This window comes from Parasteatoda tepidariorum, chromosome 9, assembly GCF_982258835.1.
Source record: "Parasteatoda tepidariorum strain Cologne lab strain chromosome 9, Ptep-v5.0, whole genome shotgun sequence".
Taxonomy (NCBI): Eukaryota; Metazoa; Arthropoda; class Arachnida; order Araneae; family Theridiidae; genus Parasteatoda; species Parasteatoda tepidariorum.
This window is the reverse complement of record NC_141763.1, coordinates 69,583,444-69,601,697: the sequence shown is the minus strand read 5'-3', so window position 1 is coordinate 69,601,697 and position 18,254 is coordinate 69,583,444. Positions and strand designations below refer to the sequence as shown.

At 30.4% G+C, this 18,254-nt stretch overlaps 1 pseudogene; it reads left to right on the top strand.

Moving 5' to 3' along the window:
- Positions 1-15,605: 15,605 nt before the first annotated feature.
- LOC147804218 (uncharacterized) lies at positions 15,606-17,047 on the top strand (annotated as a pseudogene).
- Positions 17,048-18,254: the final 1,207 nt, after the last annotated feature.

The following is an 18,254-nucleotide window of genomic DNA, read 5'->3' as shown; positions in this document are numbered from 1 at the left end:
TCCTTCTTTATTTTGAAAGTGAAAAATTGTTGAAAGGGAGTATCAAATTTTACACTCGACACTTCGTCGAAGTTCTTCAGCGACTTCGGTCTATATTTCCCGTTCAGAGTTATCATGCATACGAATTAGAGTTAAGATATCCGCTGATACATTTGATCGAATAATTATTGCGGTTTCGCATTCGTCTTTGTGTCGTTTTGTTGTACACGCTGACCGTCTCGGCGTTGGCGTCTTTCACAGGTACCGACGATTCTACAACTGAGCCATCCAAAATTCCAACACATTCATTAAGGACGAATAAAGTAATAATTTCGAACTTCCAGTCAGTCCAGTTGAACGCACCCTCCAACTTCGTGCTATGTATAAAGTTCTTTCCATCCATCGTCAAACAGTTAAGCCACACAAATGAGAAATCACCTCACCACTAACGTAAAATGGAAAACAAAAGTACTACTTACGTCAAACACAGCTGTCACGTTACTGTCAAAAACAGCTATCCGCGCTGTAAAACGTTGCTAATTGCCCATAACCGGTTGTAATTATTAGCAAAATATGGGTGATAGCTATTTTAAATGTATTTAATATGAACGTTGGAAGAAAAAAGAAAGATTGAAAAATCTCAGATATATAAGCTGCCAGATTGCGAAGTGCAACTCTACAAGATAAACAAAAAGAGCGTGAGGCTCGCTAATAGACAACAAATCCCGTATGCATAAAATTGAACTCCCAAAAAAAGAAAAAACGTTCATATGTGGCTATTCCTTGGAGCCATGGCTCATAACTCCTTATGATGATCCGGTTCCAAATAGTGCTGAAGACAATTTTAGTAAGGTTCATTCAACAGCTAGAAACTGTGTTGAACGATGTAATGGCTTATTGAAATCACGGTTTCGATGTCTTTTTAAGCACAGGGTGCTACACTATGAACCAACAACTGCAAGCAAAATCGTCAACGCCTGTGCCACTTTGCACAACCTACCTGTGAAGAAAAACATTGCATCTGACAAAAGTTTTGATGAGGATGATGAATATGATATTCTAATCTATACACTATATTCCATGGGAAACACATCTCAACGAAATGAAGGTTTGCGCGTGTGAGATACTATGAAAAATTCTTTAATCTAAAACCATATTTTTACCATGAACTTTTTTAATTGTATTTAAATTTTTTATCATCTGTATATTTTATATTATGTATTAATGAGTACAATAGAAAAAAAAATTCCAAATTTTGTATGTCTTTTTCTTCTTCTATGTAATTATTTTTTTATAATCTATGATGAATGAAATTATTTTTAAAACTACTATTATGCTTGAAGATTTATAAATTTCTAAATTTTAGTATGTTTTTTATTAGTTCTCAGTGAAACATATAAATAAATGGGTCTAAAATTATTTTTCAAAAGTATCAACACATTCCAATGGTCAGAAAATTATAAGGTTCTTAATTAACAAATACTGATAAATTATTTATTTTTTCATCATTTATAGATATTCCCTAAAATATTTCTTTATCATTCTTAATATTATTCTCGACTATTATTATGATCTGATATTTTATTTTCTCAAAAATTAACAGGTTGAAACTGAAAGTGGTATTCTTTTTTTATAAAATATACCTGAGATAATATAATTTTATGAAAAGATATTGGACATGGTATGCAACTTAATTTTGAAATTTTTACTTATCACTTAATTGTTGAAAAAAATTGTTCTTATCAACTATAGTGTTGCTGAATAATTAAGTACTTTAAAAAACCTTGTACCAAAATTAAGTACTTTTAAGGGCTCTTATTTTCCAAAATAAAAATTAAGCAGTTTTTAAGAACGGTGGGAGCCCTGGCACTTTATTAAGACAACAAAAAGTAGAAAAGGGAAAATATAAGTATCTCAAGAAAAAAAGAAAGGTAATAAAGTTTAAGTATCTAAAAACAAATAAAACAGAAAATAGTGAGAATTTTTCCTTCCCAATAATATGCTTTGAATTTAGGTTTTTATTTCTTAAGTTTTTTTTAACTGTTGGTCGTTTTGTATATTAAAAGTGATGATTTTATTGTAAGAATTATCGATATAAAATAAATTTTTTACAATTGTGTTAGACAAAAGTTAACGTGTTTTATAACATGTTTATATTTATTTTTGTGATGTTTTAAAGACAGCACCCCTGTGAATTAACTAAACAAATATAAATGTAACAGTTTGTATTAAATGGTATTTTTTTCTCAATTTTTAAAGGACTGTAATCGGAATTAGGATGCGAAAAAATTTGCCTCGGATCGACCAATCGAATGCAACGGGCAGGAATACTTATCTGAAACACAGCCAGCAATTGAAGGAGGCTCCCGACTACAAGATGAACCAATGGAATGCAATAGACAGGAGAACTCATCTGAATTTCAGTCTGCAAATGAAGGATGCTGCCAACTTCAAGTATTGGGGGAATAATTCAAAGATGATGAAGAATGAGTGCCTTAGAATGTAACAGACAGGAAGAATCGACTCTTCTTTTCCAGTTATCTGAACAAAATTTAGATGAATTACCTTCAAATGAAAGTCCATGCAGAACTTCATGCTCCCAACTTCATATATCAGTGGAAAAAACAAAAGAAAGTTCTTTATCTGGCCCAACAGAGATTCAAAAATCTAGATAATGAAGATGCTATTTCTAATAAGAGCAATTCATAAGAAACAGAAGCTGAAAAGTCGAAGAAAAAAGGTAATAAACACAAAACGACTTTTGATCAGAAATGGTTAGAAACTTTTCCTTGGTTGAGACATAGTCTCAAAGACTTGAAAGAGGTTTTGCATTGTAATTTATGGATTAAACACAAAAAAAAATTCTGCTTCTTCAGGGGTGAAAGATGGGTGCATAAGTATACGTCTAGACAAAATAAAAGCCCATGTGAAATCTGCGACACACATGTCTTCAATAGTTCAAGAAACGAACTTTTTAACTTCAAATAATTTATCAAGTGAAAATGCACAGTCGAAAACATTCAAAGCAGGAATGAAAACATTACATTTCCTTGTGGAAAACAATTTGCCATACACTACATTATTTGAACCCTTAATTAAATTTTGCATTGAGGAATTAGATTGCTCCATTTTAAAGCCTCTTAGAAAAGCAAAAAATGCAAGTTACACTAGTTACGTATCTACAAATGAATTTTTGAATGTCAAAGCTACCGTAAAAGAAAGAGAACTTTAAGACGATATTAACAAAAGTCCATGATTTTCAGTTTCGGCTGATGAAACTTCTGATTTGAATAACCGGAAGCAAATTGCCATGGCTATCAGTTATTTAAAAGAGGGGGAAGAAAAAACTTCTTTTGTCAAGGATACTATGATACCTGACGGCAAAGCTGAAACTATTTTCTCCGAAATATCTGAGGTGATTGATGACTGGGGAGGCATACATAAAATGTTTGCATTTGTTAGCGATGGAGCAAGTGCAATGGTTGGCAAAAATGATGGGGTTGTCGCAAAATTAAAAAAAAGAAACGTCAAAATAATACCCATTAATTGTATGAATCATAGATTAGCCTTAGAGACAAAGGATAGTTTTGAAGCAATGAGACGATTCCTAAAGGTTGATGAAGTTTTAACAAGCACATACAAATACTACAAGCAAAGTTCAGAAAAAGAACTAACAGTTTGGTTAATGCCCAAAATATTTTTACAAAGGAAAAGGGTAAAACCATAAAAAGAATTAGCTTCACGAGATGACTGTCTCATAATGAGGCTCTGAACTAAATTCGATGCAATTATGAAGCCATTTTACCAGATTTAGAAAGGGCTGCTGTAGCAAAAGGAAATCCTAATCTCAGTGGTCCAGATCCAAATTCGCTATTAAAAATATACAAGCAGTATGAATTTTTTCAGGCCATACACTTCTTGTGTCATGCCCTCTAAGTCATTACAAACCTCAATCTCCACCTTCAACGTAAGGATTCTGACTTGAGTTCAATTGAAGCAAATGTACAAAACACCTTGGCAGAAATAAAGAAACTTAAAAAAAGACCAGGTGAAACCTACTGCAAGAAATTGGAAGAGAGCGCCAAGCAACTGAAAATAAATTCCCCGCTAGGAGCCACTGATGGTTCATTCGAATGTTTCGAAAAGATTGGAAAATCTGGAAATTTTGGATCTTTGAAAAGTCCCAGAAGAAAATGAGCTATCTCAGTATGGAAATACAGAGATAATGGAGTTAGTAGAGTATTTCGAAATGGAAGAAGACGTTTTACTGAAGGAATGGGAAAATTTTTATATTGCCAAAAGTAACATTCCACATGATGCTCTGTCAATACAAAAGCTTACATCCATGATGTTCAAACAAAAGATGATTGTTGGCGATTTGTTTCCCTCTATTGGACAGTTAATGAACAGAGCCTGTGTAATTCCAATTTCAAATGAAGAAGTTGAAAGAATATCTTCTCAAATTAAACTCGTGCTCACAGATAACAGAAATCGATTGAAAGTTGAACAAGTTGATGATTTTGAAATTAAGTGTTAAATGTGACTTCACAAAGGCCTTTGAGGAGTGGAATAATTTGAAAAAAGGACACATTCTTTAAAAAGAAATTTGTTCTTTATCAAACTCTCAACAGTCTATAGGTTATTTCTTATATATATATATATATATATATATATATATATATATATATATATATATATATATATATAAATAAAGAAACCTTAAATTATATTTGAAAGTAAAAAAAAAAAAAAAAAAAAAAAAAAAAAAAACAGAACTATTGCAATTTTACAGCTGCCACATCAAAATTTAGTTCCACTTTTTTCATCGAAGATACCCATGAAAAACTTCTGAAGCGGGTTCCACTGTATATATTATGTATAAAGACTTGCTCTCACTGAATTTCATTACTGAAGATACGTGGTACGAAATGTGGAGGAATAGAGAAAATTTTTATGAATACATCGTTTTAGTTATGAGGCCACACCGTTTTATCCAGCTGTAGCGGAGGCAATCAAAATTGGCCTAACTCTTCCAGCTACTACGTGCACTATTGAATGCACTTTTAGTACAATGCGACGCATCAAAACATGGAATCGGTCTATAATGTCTCACGAGAGATTAAGTAGTTTTTGTATGCTTAGTGTGCATAAGTTTAGTTGCATATAATGAACAGGCTAAGGAAGAAGTTTTGAAACTGTCTCGTGATATTGTGAGAGAACATTAAATTGACGAGGTTTCTGGTTCTTCCCCAGATGTTATTGACATCTGCGTATCTTATAGTCCGTGGGCCGAATGCATTTATATCGTTCAAGTTCATTCCGATGCTATGGGGGGCACTTTTTTCTTTTTACCAAATTATTAGAAATGTTTTAACATTTTTAATTTTATGAAGTTCTCCAAAAATTATTCGGTTATAATTTAATAACTATAGATTACATTTCGCACTCTTTTTCTCCACGCTTTCCTACTCCCATCTAATAAAATCAACGAATTATTTATTTTTCTCCAAATCAACTAATCACACATATTCACGGATTCTTCTCAAAACCGCTAACTGCAATGTTTGTAAACAAACCGCACTGCATGCGCTAATTTTGTCGACTTCCTTTTAAACTTTTAAAACATATATTTTTTTACGGCTCTTTTAAGAGCCATCTATATGATAAAAAATTTATTTTATCTTTTCTTGGAAAAGCTTTGATTTTCATTTCAAAACTGGAATTGTTCAGTTCAATACAATGTCGAAAATTCGAAATTGTTGCTTGCATTCAGGAAAGGATATTAAAAAAGCTGGCAAAAAACCAAAAGCAGGCAAAAAACCAAAGAATGTATGTTAAAATGGACTCAATTAAAGAAAGTGCAGAATACAATATAAGCCAGAAACTATTTGATGTCTGTTGATGAATAATCTCAGTTACCAGCTGACAATGAAGGATACCATAAAAAATGCTATCAAAAATTTACATATAAGACTAGAATTTCCAAGGCAGCTAAGTCCTCTAAGCGAGTGACTGATCCATGTTTGAAAACTTCTCATCGCACTTCTGTTTTTCTTAAGGTGTGTATCATATGTAGATCTGTAAAGAAGAGTAAACCCTTTCGCGCCGACTGTCACCTGTACGTGCCAGCAAGAAACGCACTCACTTCCCAGTCGACACGCCGGAGTGCAAGAGCGTTTTCTCTTTCACACCTGGCCGTCACCCATTAATGTCAGTGTCCTGGAACTTTTTAAAAAATAAAATTTTTGCCAGAAGATGACATTGCATGTCCATATGGTGTCAGATACATGCAAATTTGACCTTCTACTCAAAATGAGAGTAGTATGACTCACATACACGTGGTTTTTAGGGGGAGGAATGAAGGAAAAAGGAATGTTTCCGAAGGGCATGCTTTAAAACGGCTTTTTAAATTCGTAAATGGTATTTGTATACAGTAAGCAGGGGAGGGTTTTTTTTCCGCTACAGCGTTGGGTATTTCGATTTGCAGTCCAGTTTGTAGTGGATAGTTAGATCTCGTAGACGTAAATTTTATCTTTTTACCGTTAGAATGTCGAAGAGTCGAAAAATTTTAACTGAGCTAGAAATAGTAGAAATGAAACAGATTCGGATAGCAGTGATTGAATTGAATGTAGGGTTTAATGGCACAAGTTCTACAAAAGGACATGCTGCGCCTAACAATCGGTTTCAAAACGTATCAAAGGTGAAAAAGCTTCCTGCTATTTTTTCTTACCAGAAATTTACGTAACGTAACAAGAATATTCGAAAGTGAATAAAATCAGCTAAAATGTAAATACCATAAAACAAGATGAAACAGGATCAGTACGTGAATAAAATCAGATAAAAGTGGATAGTAGTGATAGTGACACTATAATATATTCTGATCATAAAGAATCTAGCGATTCTAATGATAATGAGGACATTTCTGACATTTGTATGCCGATTTGTATGCTGACATTTGTATGCTCGGGTATGCCGATTTGTATTTGTACATCGAAAACAAGTAGTACTTCTCCATGGCCATCCACAGTAGAAAATTTAACACAATTACCATTCAAAGCAGTGCTTGGACTAAAAGGGGATAATTCGGTTGAAGAAGAGATTGATTTCTTTAGGCATTATTTTCATGATACTATAACGAAAATAATTACGGAACGGTCATATATTTAGTTTTCAGATATATAATGTTAAAATGGTAAGTACAGTCCGCAAAAAAAAAAACGAATCACCCTGAATAACTTTCGTTCTAATGATCGGATTTTCACGAACTAAGTGTCAATCTTAATGGTTCCTGGGGGTGACCTCAAATATGTTAATTAATTAGTGCTAACTATTAATTAAGTTACGAAATCAGACACAAAAACGTACTTTCTCTGAATAAACATATATTTTTTTTTACATATTTGGAATCTAGACACTTGAATTAGTGGGGGTAGACAAAATTTTAAAAAAATTGGGTGGTAAATTGGGCCGCAATAAATGTTTATATATTTGGCGATAGTCCAGAAAACCGCCAAAAAAAAGTCGCCTGCGCAAATAAATATTTTAAGATAACCCATTGACTAATTCAAAAGAGGAGTGCTTAATTTTACTAGGTTGCTACGCAACCAAACTCTGATAGTAAGAAAATTGAAATAATGTTCAGTGATTGCTCGGAGGGGCTTAATTTATTGTTAATAGAAAATATCTCGAAGTTTCCAGGCCATAAACAATTTTTTTTAGGGGATTTCTGTCCAAAAAGCAAAAAAAATATTATTTTAATCTCCTTTGAAAAGTAAATTTGAATCGATTTATAAATTATTTATGATAGTATTTAGAATTTAAATACATGAACTTTTTATCTGATATTGTTTAGATTACACTGTTTTTACTATATTTATTCGAGGATTTTATACTAAAATGAAATGAGCATAACTTATTATAGCTATATACAAAATTTTAGGGATAATCATTTTTACAGTTTTAATCGAGTCTTCTAGGCAAGAAAATTTGAAGAAAAAAAAAGTGCTTGAAAAATAAAATGTAGATTGTATAATAATTCTAATGCACATTCACAAGGCTTTCTATAATTTACGATATTTCTTTTTTCTATAACTCAAGGAATTGCTGAATGTTTAGTGGCATTTTAAAAAGATTGAAATATGTTATGTTTAAGAATAAGATATTGAAATAATATGTTGCAAATTGTAGGATTCATTGCTTAAAAAATCGCTTCATTCTACTAGATATTTAGGTTACATCGTTTCCTTTGGATAAAGATGATTAGCAAATAGCATCCTCATGTTTCGATACATTCTGAAACTTATACGTTCGCAAATTCACCATAAAATGTCGCACAGCATATTCTTCAATTACGATAAGCTACAATTACCACCAAACGCAGCTACTATGGATATTTTTGCTTTCTTATATATATCTGATGATCTATTTTTAAACAGAGCTCGTAAGATCCTTAAGATACTGAAATGGGGGCACAAAAACTTAAGAGATAAAGTATTTAATTTCATTAACTCAAAATATCTGGTGTCAAAATGTTAATTTTTAAGTTAAATATAACTTTTACAATATTGATGTTCTTACATTTTTAAAGACCATATGAATCCTGATAAAATATTAAAATGCATATGTTTACTTTAACTAGTGTAAAATTCTTATCAAAATAATGATCAAGACCCAAATGTAAAACAGTATAATTGACGATAAAAACTCAACTGGCTTCAAAACATATGAAGAGGGAAGTAAAAGTCAACATGTTTCGAGTTTTCAAATATAATCGCCCATTCTCAAGACCTGTCAGGCTTGGATAACTTGTGACTTTTATTATTGGAAGCTCAAAACATGTCTATTTTTATTATCATCTATTATTTTTTTAAATCAATGAAGTTTTTATATTTTCGATTCAGTTTCTTGGGATTATCCATTTAGTTACACAACATATTAAATTATTTCACTCGATATTAAAATAAGTTTTACATATGTTATAGGCACAGGTTCTTAGATTGAAAAAATAATAATTCACTACTTTGTAAAAAAATTAATGCAGTAAAAAAAAAAATTTTTTTTTTTTGCTGCAGGCCTTAACATTTTAGTTTAAGGTCATAAAAAAATTCCGTTTACAATTGAAATTTCAAAAGTCGAATGTGAAAATGGAATGTCCCCTATTACCAGGAATCGAAATTAAATAGTAACAAGGACAACTTTTTTAAACAAGTTAGCGTTTCCGTCCTACTCGAAGTTGTTTGAAAAGGTATTTTTTATATATCGATTCCAAAGTTTATTCTACATATATTTCAGGGTATACTTTCGGAGTATTTCGATCGAGTTTATTTTTGCACCCTTATTTGCTTAAAATTATTAAATAATTTACTTAAAATAAATTATTCAAGCTACATGATTTAATGCATTTATAGTATAATAATAAATGGAGCTTCCGGCGCATATCCTTAACCTTAATACCGCTATCATTAAATAAATGGAATAAGCTTAGATAAATAATAAAAGTTAATTTTTCCCTCGTGTAATTTTCAAGGAATAATATGTTTCGATCAAACAGATTTCATTCTGGAAATAGCGAAATTATTGAGTAGGTCCCTTGGAGCAATATCATTCTTATCCTCTTTTGACGATATATAGGAAAAATTAGTTTTCACAGTTTCTGTAAAAAGTATGTTAGCCTACTTGCCACGTTTTTTTTTAAAAATTTTTTTTATTAAAATAAGGTCGGAAATTGTGTATTGTGTGCACAGCTTCGGAATCCTTACAAATTTCAATTTTTAGTATTTCCTGATTAACAAAATAAGGCATTTTCCTGATAACAAATTATACTACAATAATATCTTGGAAATCATGCTAAAGTAAAAAATTAAACAAAATAGTTTAGTATATTATCAGAAAAAAAATCTACTTGGCATCATAAAGAGTAAAAGATATAATGAAATAATTAGTGAATCACACGTGGTCAGATAATTAAAAATTTAATTTCACAACTAAGATAGTAGGGCGACATTTAAGATACTGAGATATTTTAAGACACTAAAAAAATTGGTTACGTATTCCACAGCTTTTTATGTTCGGTATCTTTATCCACTTTGTAGTGACTTATAAAACATCAACACTATTTTAGATAATCTAAGTTGAAGTCACAAGAAACAAAAAAAAGAAGACAATCAATAATTTATATTCTTTTTTCAAAAAAATAGTATGCTAAGTAAATAATCAGCTGTTTTGCATTAAATAATTTTAAACAGCTGAATGTTTTTAATTTCCTAACAAGGTTTTATTCTTAGCTAGCAGACAATAATTCTTTAAAAAAAACTTGACTATAATTTAAAAAGGAAACCTAAATTAAAGAAAATCTAAATTAAAGTTCTAAAAAAATTATTAGTATATTAATGAAGAAATAATAAACGTAAAATGGAAAAGAATAAGAATTTTAAAATGTTAAAATTTTATTAAATAGTTGGTAAAATAGTTCTGCGATACACTTCCGGAAATTTCTTTTAAGATTAGGATGATATAGGGTAAACCAACAAATGAAGGAGCATTTCATAGATATTTCTTAGAAATAAGATTTTAAACGTTTTAATTTAGATTGATTGGTAAGAGTAGCTTACTACCTAACAATAGGAAGTCCTTTAACAATGCATTTAGTTATCTGGTCTTTGAGTCTTCTCTGGAAAAAGTTTTGAATTTGTTAGTATCTGTTCAACGCCTTGTTTCTTTGACAAAATTATAAGGTCAGTGTTTGTTGTTATCCGTTTAAACTACAATTAATTGCATATAATAATGCTTTTTCTTTTCATTGTGAAAAAAAGAATTCAAAATATGGTCATTGAAGTTACGTTTTATTTATTTTAAGCATCATAACATAAGCAAGTACGGAGATTAGGGGGTGTTTATTAACTGGATTACAGAACGATGAAAAACCAATGTATAAACAAGTGTTCCTTTACTGGGATTTTTTCAAGTTAATGAAAATAAAAGAAAAATTTTAATTTTCTTGTACCTTTTGTCATATTATAAATCAAAATTATGTTAAAAATAAAAAAAACAACTTCTAACCAGTGAAGGAACAGGCATGTTCCTTCACTGAGAATAGATTTCCCAGTGAATGAATAGTATGTGTGAAATATGATTTTACTTGGATAATTAGTAGTTCAGCGACATAGAGGACTCCTAAAATTCAGTTAAATGTTGTATGAATAGTTCCTATAACTATTTCATTTAAATATGCAAATTTAATTGCTAAATTTATTTAAAGAATTATAATAATAATTTATTTATTATTTATCTTTATAAATGTAGTGATTTGTTATTACATCATACCTTAGACTCCTTGATAAACTATGTTTATTAACTAAATATAATAATAAAAGCTTGAATGGAATCTTTGCAGGATTTTGTGCCAATAATTAGCTAAATTATTATCCTATTGCCGTCTTTAATGTCCTAACGGGAACTGGTAGGAAAAATCCATTTAAAGACAATTATCTAGGTGAAAAATGGGTGAAGTGTTTTTAAGGTGACATCCACCGATAACTCAGTGCAATGCGAAGATAATTTCAAAAGGCAAAACTTCCCTTAGAGAATAATATTCGAAATACTGGTTTTAAGAACTTCAGAGAATCTTTAGGAGGGAAGTAGCCCTGGCATCCTTTTATAAAGTGATTGCATTTACAATGCGAATGAAACAAGAGTTGAATACTGCCCTTAAACGGGAAAAATCTGCGGCCTTAAAAATTGTAAGGATTTATATTCTAAAGTACCTAGGAAAGAAAAAGTACCTCCATTGGTAGTTTTTCCTTACAGAAGAATTCGTAGAGATATTACAGAATCAGTCCCTGCTACATATTTCATTGGAAAAAGCTATTCATGAAATGAAACGATGACCACAGCAACATTTTACAAATATATTGCAAATGTTTCTACCCATGGCTAATTAAAAATGCAATGAAATTCCTAATTTTGCTTCTTCTGTATAGGTATAAATCTCATATCAATTTGAAACTGAGCAAGTTTTGTTCCTCAAAACAAATTTTCTGGTTTAGTTTTCTACGTAATTCTTGGAAATCTCGTTAGATCTTGAAAACAAAAGAATTGTAAAACAATATGTCTAGAAAATTTTACATCCATTTTTAAATAAGATTTGAGGCATCAACTGATGAAGTTAAAATGCTTTTATGAAATGCGATATTTTTTCATTCGATGTAGAAAACGTTGACTGTAACAAATGCATGCAAAACAGACACCAAGAGTTAATGAGCAAGACAACTTATCAACAAAACACATGCTTCGAGAGTAATGATGCGCTATTTCTTCAGAAGCTTGAGAAGGAAATCTCACAAGTTATGTTGCAAATTTTTAAAGGAACATTGACAGAAGAGTTTAATCTCCCAAATATCCATTAGCCTGCGCTTTTCTCAATATTGAAGAATTTATTTCAAAAAGAACAATTGTATAATCAAATTTTGGCTCTGAAGCTGAGACAACTAACATTAATAATGAAAGTATCTTGAAAACCGATTTTGAGATAAGTCCTCTTGAGGCATTGTTAGTTGCAAAAACGATTGGTTTCATAAGTAACTACTAGATATAAGTCAATGAGAGATGGGTTTTACTCAAACTTCGAAACTCCTTTTTCTCATTTATTATCCAGTGAGGAATTCTGGAAATGGAACTGGAAAATCAAAAGAAAATTCGAAGATACATTTACATTGGCCAAAAATTTGGAAAAAAGAGGAAAGTTAAATCAAAAGAAAAAGAAATAAATTACTCATGACGAAGAGGAAAAAAAATACTTAAAAAGATTTAAAAAAAAGCTTAAAAAATATGAGGAAAAGATTAAACAAAAAAATGATCGAATTATAATAATAATAAAAACATCATCAGATTACACAATGATAAACATTCATAATTTAGAACGGACTATTAAACTGTGAGAAAAAAATGAAAAACATTTTTTTAAAATTATGTATTCAAACATATTTTACTTTCCATTCCATGACTGAAAAAAAAGTAAAATTTTCCACATTAACTATGGTTATATGTCGTAATTCCAAGAAAAATCTTGTTTTTAGACATTTGTGTGGCCTATGGATTCCTAACGAGCATCAAACATTATCAAAATTAAGTGTTCATTCTCTGGAAAATTTAGTGTTTATTCACTGGTAAGAACTGTTCCTTCACTTGGTCATCTTACTACTTATTATTTAAACCACCAAAAGCTTAAAACAATATTATGTAAGTAATCTAACTTTTTTTACATAATTTGCATTTAATAACAAATATGTCGAAACCATCATTTAGCTAAAATTACAAATTTTGAAATTTTTATGAATTTTTTTTAAAGGCAAGCTAAGCTTAAGTGTTCCTTCATTGTTTAGTTTACCCTATAAGATGTTGAGAAATTTGCGATGTTGTGAGAGATGTTTAAAAATGTTGACTACGTATTTTTATTAATATTTACAAAATATATATTCAAGAAATTGATAAATATATTATTCCAAATCTATGCATACGTATGTATATTATTGAAATTGTATCAGTTACTGAAAAACAAAATAAAAAAAATAAAAAATAATCAGATTAAATAAGCACAATCTGGTGTATTCTATCAGAAGCACGCTTTTTTAAAACTAGACATTTGTTGAATAAAGTGTTTTTTATTCAAAATTCTTTACTAAATTGCAAATAAATTATTAAATGACTAAAAAAGAAACATCGTATTTCATAGTGTGAAAGAAATAAAAATAAAAAGATTAGCAAACGATTATTAGCGAAAAAAATATGAATGAAATTTTAAGCTACGCGCGCGAAGTCAAGTTCCTCCCAAGTTTATCACATTTTAATATTAATCGCCCCAATTAGTTATTTCATTATTGTCGCCAAATTATTTTTTTAAAAATAATTAATTTTAATTTTTCTCAGCTTCTAATAAATAAAAACAGTTGAAACTTCAGATTTTTCAATTGAAAAATATGTAGATTAATATGGTATAAAAAAATTCATACCTTATAATTCAATATTTTTTCATCCTCACTTTAATTAAATAATAAAAAATAATAAATAATTATTAAAAATTATTTTTTGCATGAAATTATCTTTGGGTAAATGAGTTTTATGAGTGGGTGCAATTTTTTTTGAATTGCTTCATTAGTTTTGAAAATATGACTGAAAACGCAAAAAGCGAAATTAACATTAAGGGGTTCGAACTTTGAATCGCTCTCCTGACCAAACTATGGGGACCACATTTCCCAGATTGCGGCTACCCCCTATATTTTGAAGATAAGAAATCCAAATATGTAAAAAAAAATGCATGTTTATTCAGAGAAAGTACGTTTTTGTGTCTGATTTCGTAACTTAATTAATAGTTAGCACTAATTAATTAGCATATTTGAGGTCACCCCCAGGAACCATTAAGATTGACACTTAGTTCGTGAAAATCCGATCATTAGAACGAAAGTTATTCAGGGTGATTCGTTTTTTTTTTTTGCGGACTGTACATAATGAAAATAAAATGTGTAAAATATATATTTAAACAAGAAATAACTTAAGTAAATAAAGTATCTATAAAAATATATATAAAGCATAGGCCATTTAAATACTCTACAGAACATTATTAAACGACGCGTTGATATTTCGGTAATTTCATGCATTTAGGCTTAACAGCAAAAAATCCTCTGGACCTGGACGGACACTCGCGTAAGAGATTGTCGGCCTCAGAGATAAGCGCGTTTGCGCTTCCCGTCGCGAAAGGGTTAAGGAAAGGCATTCATGGAAAGTTAAATCTTTTATTCGTTGTGAAACAAACAATAACAGCTTATTTCAAGGAGCTATACAGAAAAATAATGAGAATATTATGTTACACATTCATAACAACGACCTTCTTGCTTTTGAAATGCACTACTACAGATTATGCTTAAAAATGATACTAAATTTATGTGAACTTGTGATCTGCTCTTCATCTTCATCAAGGTTATTAAAATTGGATGAGTTCTGTGGTTCAACTGATTAGTGTTACAAATGATTCTTTAACTTACAGTCCTTATAAACCTTCTTCCTCTAACATTTTAAGGGCACACAGTACTCAAAAAATGACTAAAATACCGAATTTTTTTTTTTTTTTTTTTTTTGCATTTTTGGTTGGCTAATAGCATTTTGCACTTGCGCTGAAAATTTCAGATTTGTGCCGCAATTATTTTTTGAGTTATTAAAGAATTTCTGTAGGGATGTCTGCATAATTTGTTGACAGCTGATGGGGGTTGGGTTAGTTTCGTTTTTATTTAAATGTCCTTTACAGCTGTAAACTTAATTTAAATTTTAAAAATCAATCAATCAATCAGTTTCTTATTAAGGAAGTTATTAACTGACACTTCCACTTTTGAAATAGCTTGTGTTTATCATTCTTTTCAGCTGCGTGTCTGAGAGTTTATCGTTGTCGTTTTATTGTGCGATAGAGTATTACTGTAAAAAAAAAAGGTCTTTTTCAAGACCAATTAATTTTGTGCTAATAGATTATTCTTATCTAAGTGATTCGTTTCTTTTTTGTTTGAATTTAAACTTCAATAATGCCACGACCAAAACGTGTTAAAGTTGCTAAACGAAACAATGTTTTGAAGTGATAGGAGCAAATGAAAAATAACAGTTGTATGAAAGAGTCTATTTTATCAACTAATACTAGTGCGAGAATAAAAACTACTGATGTTTTAGAATATAGTAGCAATAGTACTATTAGTTCTTGTTCTACTGATGCTCCTAACTATTTAATTGTCGAGAGCAACAATTTAAGTTGTTTGATATCTAATTTAAATTGCAGTGCTTGCAATTCTCAAACTTTAAAACTTTGTTTTGGAAGCAAATTTGGATTTGCACAAAAATTGAAAGTGTTTTGTGAAACCTGCAATGACTTTATCACTGAAAAACTTTCATCTAATCTTATAAGTAGTCAGCCTGAATTTAAAAGAAACTCTGAAATAACAACTCTGAGCAATTCATCATATGACATCAACATGAGAGTTGTTCAAAGTTTTCTTAATGTTGGACTTGGATTTACTGCTCTTGAAAAGTTCTGTATGTACATGAACTTGCCAGTAATGTCCAGCAGGACATTTAACTGTCAAAAAAAGAAAATTCTTGACAAGCAACTATCCACATCAAATAAAATGATGATCAATATTCATGAGGAAATTAAGAAAGCGTACGGCAGTGTAAAGGAAGAGGAAATTGTAAATATTAGCCTATCTCACGATGGCAGTTGGCTCACTCGAGGACATTCATCCGACATTGGAATAGGCTGTGTTATTGACATGCTCACTGGTTTTGTCGTTGACTTTGAGGTATTGTCAAAGCGTTGTAAAGAATGTGAGCTAACAAAGCTTGCACTTGGCGAGAGCAGCGCTGAATATGATATTTGGTTTAGTGGACATAAAAACAATTGCAGTTTAAATCATAAAGGGTCATCAGGATCTATGGAGGTCAGTGCTGCTTTGAAACTATGGCAGCGATCTGAAAGCATTGGTTTTAGATACGTAAATATGCTATCCGACGGTGACTCAAAAGCTTTTCTCGAACTGAACAAAAAAAAAAAGTTTATGGACCAGATATTGAAATTAAAAAGGAAGAATGTATCAATCATGTAAGTAAAAGACTAGGCACAGCTTTAAGACAGGCAGTGAAAGAGTGGAGAGCCAAAGGTGTCACCTTAGGAGGAAAAAAGCATGGAAGTGTAAAGAACGAAACCATAAAAAAACTAACTCGATACTACGCCAATGCCATTAGGAAAAATAAAGGCGACATTCAAGTTATGAAAACAGTTATTTATGCAACGCTTTTACATAATATATCCACTGACAAAAAGCCCCAGCATCAAAAATGTCCTACTGGGTCAGAATCCTGGTGTTTTTATCAATCAGCATTGGCAAAAGGTCAACAACCAAGATCTCACATGGACTGCGTAAAAACTCCGATTAATGAAGGGCACTTGGCAAAAATATTGCCTATTTATCAGCGACTAGCATCTACTGAGTTGTTGGAGAAATGTGTTCCGTGCATGACGCAAAACTCAAATGAGTAATTGCACAACAAAATTTGGAGCAAGTGCTCGAAAGAAAAATCTGCGTCAAGGGACCGTGTTCGAATTGCGGTGGTGCATGCAATTATGGAGTTCAATTTTGGAACTTTAAAAACACTAGAGGCTTTTGAAAAAGAAACAAATCTATCATCTAACTATGTCTCCAGACATTTGGCAAGTTATTCAGACTTTCGAAGGACTTACTTTCGAAATAAAGAAAAGTCCATAAAATTTAAAATTGCACAAAAAAAAATCAAATTAGCTAAAATTATTCGGCACAAACAAGAGTTAAAAAAAGAAGGAATCATGTATAAACCCGGTGTTGATTATTCTTTTATGAGCAAAAGTTAAACTTTTTTTAGTTTTTGTACATATTAATTCTTCTGATTATTTACATACGTTGAGTTATTGCATTCGTCACCTATTTTTTTTTTAAATTTACACCACTGAAATTATTGATTATAAAAAAAGTATTGCTCTGATTTTTTTAAAATTAACTTTAAATATGCTCAATGAGCCAATAAATAAAATTGTAACAAAATTTTATTGTTAAAAGTATTATTAAGTGATGTTTCTTATATTTAAAATGTTTATACTTGATTTTCTCTGTGTTAAGTTTTTGAAAATATCTGCCTCTTAAATTCCCTAAGGCTTTTTTTCTGCTAAAGATACAGCTTTAAAATTTTTTGTGTAGATTTCTTAATATGTTTGCATCAAAAGTTAGTATGGAATAAGATGTATCTCTCATAGATATTTTTTAAAAAGCATTTAAAATTTATTTTTTCCGAATTTTTATATTTTTCATGGGTTTTGCTGTAAAAACAGCTATTAAAATAAAACTAAGCTAGTAATCACTTTAAATTTAACTTTAAATTTCTTAAATACTCTATCATAATCTGAATGCAAATAATAATTATTTTTTTATAATTGTTGTCTTTTAAAAAAGATTTATGACAAAGTACCGTGTGCCCTTAAAATGTTCAGCAGACTTTTTTAATGTCTGCATCGAAAAACTAAAGTGGTTTTCAATTATTAAATATGCTGATTTTCTTTTTATTAGCTCGCTCATTAATAAGTCACAAATGACATAATGGCACTATGTTATAAATATCTCTCGGCTAGTTAAATCCACTTCTTTGGATTTCGAATCATCAAGATACCTAATTTTTACAAATTTAATTTTTCGCTTTTCAATTAAGTCACAATTAAC